This window comes from Pongo abelii, chromosome Y (genome assembly GCF_028885655.2).
Source record: "Pongo abelii isolate AG06213 chromosome Y, NHGRI_mPonAbe1-v2.0_pri, whole genome shotgun sequence".
Lineage (NCBI taxonomy): Eukaryota > Metazoa > Chordata > Mammalia > Primates > Hominidae > Pongo > Pongo abelii.
Genome location: NC_072009.2, coordinates 36738826 through 36748091, shown reverse-complemented (window position 1 = coordinate 36748091; position 9266 = coordinate 36738826). Strand labels below are relative to the sequence as shown.

The following is a 9266-nucleotide window of genomic DNA, read 5'->3' as shown; positions in this document are numbered from 1 at the left end:
AAATCATTATTTTTGTTGCAAAATCATTATTTTTTCTTAGCTTGTGAAGCACTCAGTGAGTAGGAATAACTGTCCCCTGTTGGATCCTGCCCACCAAAAAGATTGGTGGGACTCAGAGAAACTGCTGCTACTTTTCACCTAAATTATGTGATCCATCAACTATACATAATCCTAGTCATCAGAAATAGTTTATCTACAATTGAAGAAACAGTTGGTGATAAAGATGACGATTGTTCAAAGATGGGAAACAAAATTGTGAGGTAAGTTTTAATTATATATTTTTAAATATTCTGATAGTAGATACTGTTGTTATTCCTGAGATTAGTGTACTTTCATGAGATTTTTATCCGTACTGCATTTTGATGATATGGCTAGAAAATATGAGATACTATGACTGGCATATTTATTGTGCTCTCTATCTAGTAACTTGAAATTTTGGTTAATAATATGTATCACTTTTTGTTTGTTTGTTTTGAAACCATGGTAGATACAATCACATTTGTATGACCTGGTAAATGAAATTCAGCCTTTGAATAATGAGAATTTTTTTTTTTTTTTTTTTTTTTTTTGAGGTGGAGTCTCATTCCGTCACCGAGTCTGGAGTGCAGTGATGCAATCTCAGCTCACTGCAAGCTCTGCCTCCTGGGCTCACACCATTCTCTTGCCTCAACTTCCCAAGAAGCTGGGACTACAGGAGCCCATCATCACTCCCGGCTATATTGTTTTCATATTATTAGTAGGGATGGGGTTTCACTGTGATAACCAGGGTGGTCTCCTGACCTCGTGATCTGCCCGTCTCAGCTTCCCAAACTGCTGGGATTACAACCACGAGACAATGTGCCAGGCCTTTTATTTTTAATAATTATATTCACATTTTGTCTTTTAAAGAGCCATTTTTTTTTTTACTTTTGTTCTGTCTGTGTCATATAAGCTGTGCTTATTTTTAGGAATCTCTGAATATTTTTCTCAAATTAGGGTTTTTTCTGCTAAGGAAGAAAATTGTTTTTGAGATAATGCTACATGGACCTGTTAGCAACATGATATAATTCTTACAATCAGGCTGCTAAGTGTATAAAAACATCTGGTTGAAAATACAAAGTACATGGTTGAAAATAAAGCAGAAAAAACGTTAGGTTTTAGTGGCAGTTTACATATTTAAGATATAGCTATTAAGTAAATGAACCCAGAAAACTTTAATTTTGGAAACGTTTGTATTCAAGTAATTTATCATTCCTATACTTTTTTGCATAGATATTGACAGAAACTAAATTAAAAAATTAGAATATTTTAACTCTAGTAAATAATTCTTAAATTTCTGTTTATCTTCCTCAGTGATCAGAAATAGTTTGGTTTTCAAATAACATCTCAGCGCTTATCATCAATAGAGATTGAAACACAAACTTGCCTCTGCCTTTCTAGATCTGATAGATCATACCATACAGTTATTACAACCTTGGTAGCATTTCTTTTATTAGAATCTCCATATGGGATGTTCACTAACACTTGATTAACAGCCACTAACAGACAACAACAACAAAAAAGTAAAATTTAAGTCCTGGTATTGTAGTCGGTTTTACCTCAAGGGTTTTGAATTTAAAACAGATGGGGGTGGGAGGAGGAAGGGATAGCTTTAGGAGATATACCTAATGCTAAATGATGAATTAATGGGTGCAGCACACCAGCATGACACGTATACATATGTAACTAACCTGCACATTGTGAACATGTACCCTAAAAGTTAAAGTATAATAATAATAAAATTAAAAATAACAGATAGAGATGGTTAATTATACTGACAAAAAGTGAATGAGGCAGACAGAATATAAAATTCAAATAAAGTCCCCACCTGTGTTCTTGGTTGCCTCTGCTTTATGTTTTCTTAGGATTCACTGTGGCATGCATATCTGCCTAGCTAATTTTTCTGCGTGATGAACTTCATCAGGGCACAAACTGGGTATTGTTTATTTTTGTATCAAAAACCTCAGGTGTAGAGAAAAACATATAGAAACTGATGTGTGTAAAATAACTGTATTTTGCTCTGTAGCTACAAAGAAATTATGACCTTTGGAGGACCTGTGTATGTTCTCATTCCTTCCACAACTACTCTTAACATTCGTATTTATTGAGTGGTAATAATTCCAAATACATCACATAAATTATATCATGAAATCTGTAAAAATACATTATACTCACAAGAGGACTCTGAATTCTAGCAGAACAAGCTATCTTATTCCTTGTAAGTTATTTATCACAGGGCACATAGCCATCAGTGTCCGTGTCGGTAATGTTTTCTGATTTGCAACAAATAAGAGACTTCTACATACACAGGTTCTGCAAACAGATATCTCCAAATATATATTAAAATGTTTGAAAACAAAAACAAATCAATACTACAGTAAAATGTAACAAATTTAAAGCCATGAGAGTATATTATCTGTCTACAGATCATTTACATTTTATTAAATATTTATGTAGAGATAAAGCAAACTACACAGGAGGAGGAGTGTGAATTATATTTACATACTCCATCATTGTAAACCAGAAGCTTGAGCAGACACAAATTATAGTATTTAAGAGGCTCCTTGAGCCAAACCCCTACAAATATCAAACGATTACTATATGGAAATATTTTAAGCTTTGGTAAGAAAGTATTGCTTAAGGTAGTTATGGCATAATCACCCTAACGATGTTAATTTTTATTTACTTATCTTTTTATAAATAAATTAAAAGATTATAAACCTTAAAATTATCATTAAATTGTTTTAATGTTTGCTCAGGGAATGTGAACATTTGTATATGTTTTCTGTTTAAGGTGTGTAACACAGTTAAGCACTTGCTATTTAAATAATTTTCTTTTCTTTTTTTTTTGGCCAACAGAAATGATTTGAGTATGACTAAAAAATGGGCATTTACATTCAGTGATTATTTTGAATTTCCTTGGGAGTTGGATATGGGACCTTACACAGAAGCAGGCATTGCAAAGCTGGAAGAGAATAATGTGAAATCAGAAAATCGGTTGATTCCACAGAAAGAGTAACCTGAAAATAAAACTACAAAGATCACAAAATGCAGACTTTTAGTGTGCTTGTATACTGTGGTCAAGCAAAGCAGTGGACATTATTATTCTCATATTATTCAAAAAATGGTAGGATGATGACTGAGATTACTGGTATAAATTTCATGATGAAGATTTAACAGGACTTAACATGGATGATGATAAAGAAATTTTATCAAAGGCCTTTTCTGCATCTATTGAGATAATCGCATGGTTTTTGTCTTTGGTTCTGTTTATATGATGGTTTGCATTTATTTATTTGTGTATGTTGAACCAGCCTTGCATCCCAGGGATGAAGCCCACTTGATCATGGTGGATAAGCTTTTTGATGTGCTGCTGGATTCAGTTTGCCAGTATTTTATTCAGGATTTTTGCATCAATATTCATCAGGGATACTGGCCTAAAACTCTCTTTTTTGTGGGTGTGTCTCTGCTAGGCTTTGGTATCAGGATGATGCTGGCTTCATTAAATGAGTTAGGGAGGATTCTCTTTTTCTATTGAGTGGAATAGTTTCAGAAGGAATGGTACTAGCTCCTCTTTGTACCTCTGGTAGAATTCAGCTATGAATCCACCTGGTCTTCGACTTTTTTTGGTTCATAGGCTATTAATTACTGCCTCAATTTCAAAGCCTGTTATTGGTCTATTCAGGAATTCAACTTCTTCCTGGTTTAGTTTTGGGAGTGTTTATGTGTCCAGGAAATTTGTCCATTTCTTCTAGATTTTTCTAGTTTGTTTGTGTAGAGGTGTTTATAGTATTCTCTGAAAATACTTAAATGTAAGACCTAAAATCATAAAAATCCTAGAAGAAAACCTAGGCAATACAGGACATAGGCATGGACAAGAATTTCATGTCTAAAACACCAAAGGCAATGCAACAAATGCCAAAATTGACAACTGGTGTCTGATTAAACTAAAGAGCTTCTTCACAGACAAAGAAACTTCCATCAGAGTGAACAGGCAACCTACAAAATGGAAGAAAATTTTTGCAATCTACCCATCAGACAAAGGGCTAATATCCAGAATATACAAACACCTTAAAAAAATGTACAAGAGAAAATCATACAACCCCATCAAAAAGTTGGCAAAGGATATAAACAGGCACTTCTCAAAAGAAGAAATTTACGCAGCAGAAAGCCACATTGAAAAATGTTGATTAACACTGGCCATCAGAGAACTGCAAATCAAAACCACAATGAGAGACCATCTCGCACCAGTTAGAATGGCGATCATTAAAAAGTCAGGAAACAACAGGTGTTGGAGTGGATGTGGAGAAATAGAAAAACTTTTACACTGTTAGTGGGACTGTATACTAGTTCAACCATTGTGGAAGACAGTGTGGTAACTCCTCAAGGGTCTAGAACTGGAAATATCATTTGACCCAGCCCTCCCATTACTAGGTATATACACAAAGGATTATAAATCGGCTGCTATAAAGACACATGCACACGTATGTTTATTGTGGTACTATTCACAATAGCGAAGACTTGGAACCAACCCAAATGTCCATCAATGATAGACTGGATTAAGAACATGTAGCACATATATACCATGGAATACTATGCAGCCATAAAAAATGATGAGTTCATGTCCTTTGAGGGGACAAGGATGAAGCTGGAAACCATCATTCTGAGCAAACTATCACCAAGGACAGAAAACCAAACACCATATGTTCTCACTCATAGGTGGGAATTGAACAATGAGAACACTTGGACACAAGATGGGGAACATCACACACTGGGGCCTGTTGTGGGATGGTAGGAGTGGGGAGGAGGGAGGGATAGCATTAGGAGATATACCTAATGTAAATGATGAGTTAATGGGTGCAGCACACCAGCATGGCACTTATATACATATGTAACAAACCTGCACGTTGTGCACATGTACTCTAGAACTTTAAGTGTAATGATAAAAAAAAGAAATTTTAAAAATTAGTGTTTTGACGGAGAGTACATGAATGTATTTAATCATATGCTGAAGTGCATGTCATATAGACAGCAGAAGAGGTGATAAAATGCTTATATAGTTTTGAAGCAATAAACAAATGGACATGATTGATGAAGGAGATGAGATGATAAGACATATATTATGGCTAACTGTTGCAAGACCACATTACATCGTCATGTCACCAGCCTTCAAGAAAAGTGTACGGTAAAAAAAAGAAAATGACATTTATTCCTAAATGAAAGCAATAAAGATGAGAGTATTTGCAGTTTGTGAAAGAACTGCTTACATGTAATGGTGTTTATTTAAACCCTGCTCATGCTATGCTTTTAGATTAGCTTCTTCGTAATAAAAATAATGTGTCCTTGGCTTCTACGATTCTTTACAAGACATCAACATGTTTTTAATATTTTTCTTCAGTCTTCTTTTTGCTTTTTTCATAGAATCATTAGCTTTAATTTATGTGAACGTGTTGCCTTTCTGGTTTAATTATTCTAAAGTAAAAAAATTTAAGATATCTGTACCTTAGAATAGTGGAACTTAATGTATGGATATATGAAAAGCATTTATTTATTACACCAGTGATCATTTTTTACTGAAGCATTAGTTTAAAATGTGGGTTAGTGAAGTGGTAAGATCATCAGTAAAACTAGTCTTAACTAACAAAAATTATGTTAAGAAAGAGCTTGAAAATACAACTGTTTTTGACTGTATAGGTACTTTTTATTTAAAGAGCAGAATTATTTTTCTGCCTGAATCAAAATAAATTACTTTGATTAGTATACACATTGCTGCTGTATTCCTCATTATCATTGTATTTTACATTTTAAAAAAGTAATTTGTGTTCCTGCCAGTGACTGGTATACAGCTTTGGATTTTATTCATAGGGAACTTATAATTGGTTTGGTTGTCTATTATACTGCTTTACATTTTCCTAACCATAAAAACATTATTTCAAATTTTAAACAATAAACATTTTTGCAGTAATTGTGAGAGAATTCTTCCTAAACTTAAAATTGTCTAATCTAAATGTGTGTTTATTATTTCAAAATTGGTTCCTACTCCAATACCTTCGTATTGCACGTTTTTCCACTTTATCATTAAGTATGAAGTTTTACCTTTACTAAATAAAATATTAAGTGATAATTAAAAAGATATAACATATTGTAGATGAGGTTTTCTTGGTGATATTCATAATTCCAATAATTTGGAAGGCCAATGCAAAAGATTGCTTGAGGCCAAGAATTTTGAACATGGTTTGGCCAAAGAGTGAAACACAATCTCCACAAAAGTTTTTACAAATCAAGAAGTTATGGTAGCTCACACCGGTAACCTTAGCAATCTATAAGTCCATGGTGAGTGGATCAGTTCAGCATATAAATTGAGGCCAGCCTGAACAATATAACAGGATTCTGTCTATACAAAAAATTAAAATAATTAAAGAAATTAAATAATTATCTGAGCCTACTGGCCTTTTCCTGGAGAACCAGCTAACTGGGAGGCTGAAGCTGCAAGAACATGGGTATCACAGGCTGCCACTAAGGAGATGAGACAGATACCTGATTCTTTCACATAGCTAAGTGGATACAGCCTACTTTACATTTATCTTTTTCATGTAAAATTGCTTATTTTCTTGACTTTGTATGACTATAGGTAGGGTTGTAGTTTGGAGTCAGAGGACAGCTTTAGCTGAGCCATCTTCCCCTGAAACACAAGGCATTCTTCCTTCCTACACAGTCACCCATCTTAGTGCCCCAAAACGTTCAGCCAATTTGACTTAGATTGTCCTAAATTAATGTGATTTTGTCTTCTGATCCTTCCATTAACGCTCTCTTTTCTCCACACTCAAGTCCCATCTTTTGCTACTGTCAGTAATCATTCATCCCCTCCCATCACAAAAGAAGCCTGTACTCCCTTCAGATACAGCAACATGAAAATTCCCCAGAAAAACCACAAAATAAAAAAATACATATTTTAATTTTGCACTTTTTTAATTTTTAAAAAACGGTCAAAATTGAGGAACCACATGCATCTGGTAGGAGACGGGTTTCATCTTCACAAAGAATTTACTGATAGGAACATTTTTGTTACATAATATTAGTAGAAAAAATTCTGAATGAAACAAGAACAAAAAAACCCCAAAACCTGAAGTGAAGCCCTGCTGCTGGCCCGGGACGGGCCCTCTGCCCTGGGTTCGGCGGCCCCCTCTCCGCCGCCTTGTTGGGCCGGGCCCAGAGACAGTCCGCCGCCGCCTCACAGCCAGGGTTCGCATTGGCCGCCTGGCGCCACTACAGCGAGGCGGTGGCCGAGCGCGAGGACGATCCTAACTTCTTCAGGACGGTGGAGGGCTTCTTCAATCGCGGCGCCAGCATCGTGGAGGACAAGCTGGTGGATGACTTGAGGACCCGGGAAAGCGAGGAGCAGAAGCGGAACCGGCTGCACGGCATCCTGTTGATCTTCAAGCCCGGCAACCTTGTGCTGAGTCTCCTTCCGCATCCGGAGCGACGACAGCTCCTGGGAAGTCATCTAAGGCTACCCAGCCCAGCACAGCCAGCACTGCACACCCTGCAAGGGAGATGTCCGTTACAGCACTGATGTGAGTGCAGATGAAGTAAAAGCTTTGGCTTCTCTGATGACATACAAGCGTGCAGTGGTTGATGTGCCATTTGGGGGTGCTAAAACTGGTGTTAAGATCAATCCAAAGAACTATACTAATAATGAATTGGAAAAGATCACAAGGAGGTTCACCATGGAGCTAGCAAAGGAGGGCTTTATTGGTCCTGGCATTGATGTGCCTGCTGCAGACATGAGCACAGGTGAGCGGGAGATGTCCTGGATCGCTGATGCCTATGCCAGCACCATAGGTCACGATGCTATTAATGCACTCTCCTCTGTTACTGGTAAACCCATCAGCCAAGGGGGAATCCATGGACGCATCTTTGCTACTGGCCATGGTGTCTTCCATGGGATTGAAAACTTCATCAATGAAGCCTCTTACATGAGCGTTTTAGGAATGACACGAGAGTTTGGAGAAAAAACATTTCTCGTTCAGGGATTTGGTAATGTGGGCCTACACTCTATGAGATAATTACATCATTTTGGTGCTAAATGCATTGCTGTTGATGAGTCTGATCGGAGTATATGGAATCCAGATGGTATTGACCCAAAGGAACTGGAAGACTTCAAATTGCAGCATAGGTCCATTCTGGGTTTCCCCAAGGCAAAGCCCTATGAAAGAAGCATCTTGGAGGCCTACTGTGACATACTGATCCCTGCTGCCCGTGAGAAGCAGTTGACCAAATCCAATGAACCCAGAGTCAAAGCCAAGCTCATTGCTGAAGGTGCCAAGGGGCCCACAACTCCAGAAGCTGACAAGATCTTCCTGGAAGGAAACATTATTGTTATTCCAGATCTCTACTTGAATGCTGGAGGAGTGACAGTATCTTACTTCGAGTGGCTGAAGATTCTAAATCCTGTGAGCTATGGCCATTTGACCTTCAAATATAAAAGGGATTCTAACTACTACATGCTCATGTCTGTTCAAGAGAGTTTAGAAAGACAATTTGGAAAGCACGGTGAAACTATTCCCATTGTACCCATGGCAGAGTTCCAAGACAGGATGTCAGGTGCATCTGAGAAAGACATCTTGCACTCTGGCTTTGTGTACACAATGGAGTGTTCTGCCAGGAAAATCATGTGCACAGCCAGGAAGTATAAACTGGGATTGGACCTGAGAACAGTTGCCTATGTCAATACCATTGAGAAAATCTTCAAAGTGTGCAATCAAGCTGGCGTGACCTTCACATAGATGGATCATGGCTGACTTCCTCACTGCCCTCTTCACGTGTAACTTCTGCAGACCTATCACAAGTTTACATGTAACCACATAAATCCCTTTCTCTCCTGACTCATTAATAATGGATACCATTCTCAACAAGTCAATCCAAATCAGCCTGTTAAGGAGTAATAAATTAAGGTTAGAGGATCATGTACGAGCTGAGTGTGAAAGTAGAAATCACCTACATCAGAGAGCCATTTTGGTATTTTGCCTTTAAATAAAAAGCCTCCTCAATCTGGCTATGCAGCCTTGCTCTGTGGCTTTTCCCAACACAATCAGTGCTAGTGTTGGGGAAGGGACAGTCAAGAGCAGTCAGTTGCTTACTTATTTTGCTCTGGATGAGTCTGGGACATGCTTTAACTTTAACACATTTAAGAAGTAGTTGTGTGGCCTTTTCAGAAGGTGGCATGGTCCTCAAGTGAGTTCTTAGTA

General features: G+C 37.3%; 1 pseudogene; it reads left to right on the top strand.

The window, feature by feature from the left end:
* The first annotated feature begins 240 nt into the window (after positions 1 to 240).
* LOC129053224 (glutamate dehydrogenase 1, mitochondrial-like) lies at positions 241 to 9266 on the top strand (annotated as a pseudogene).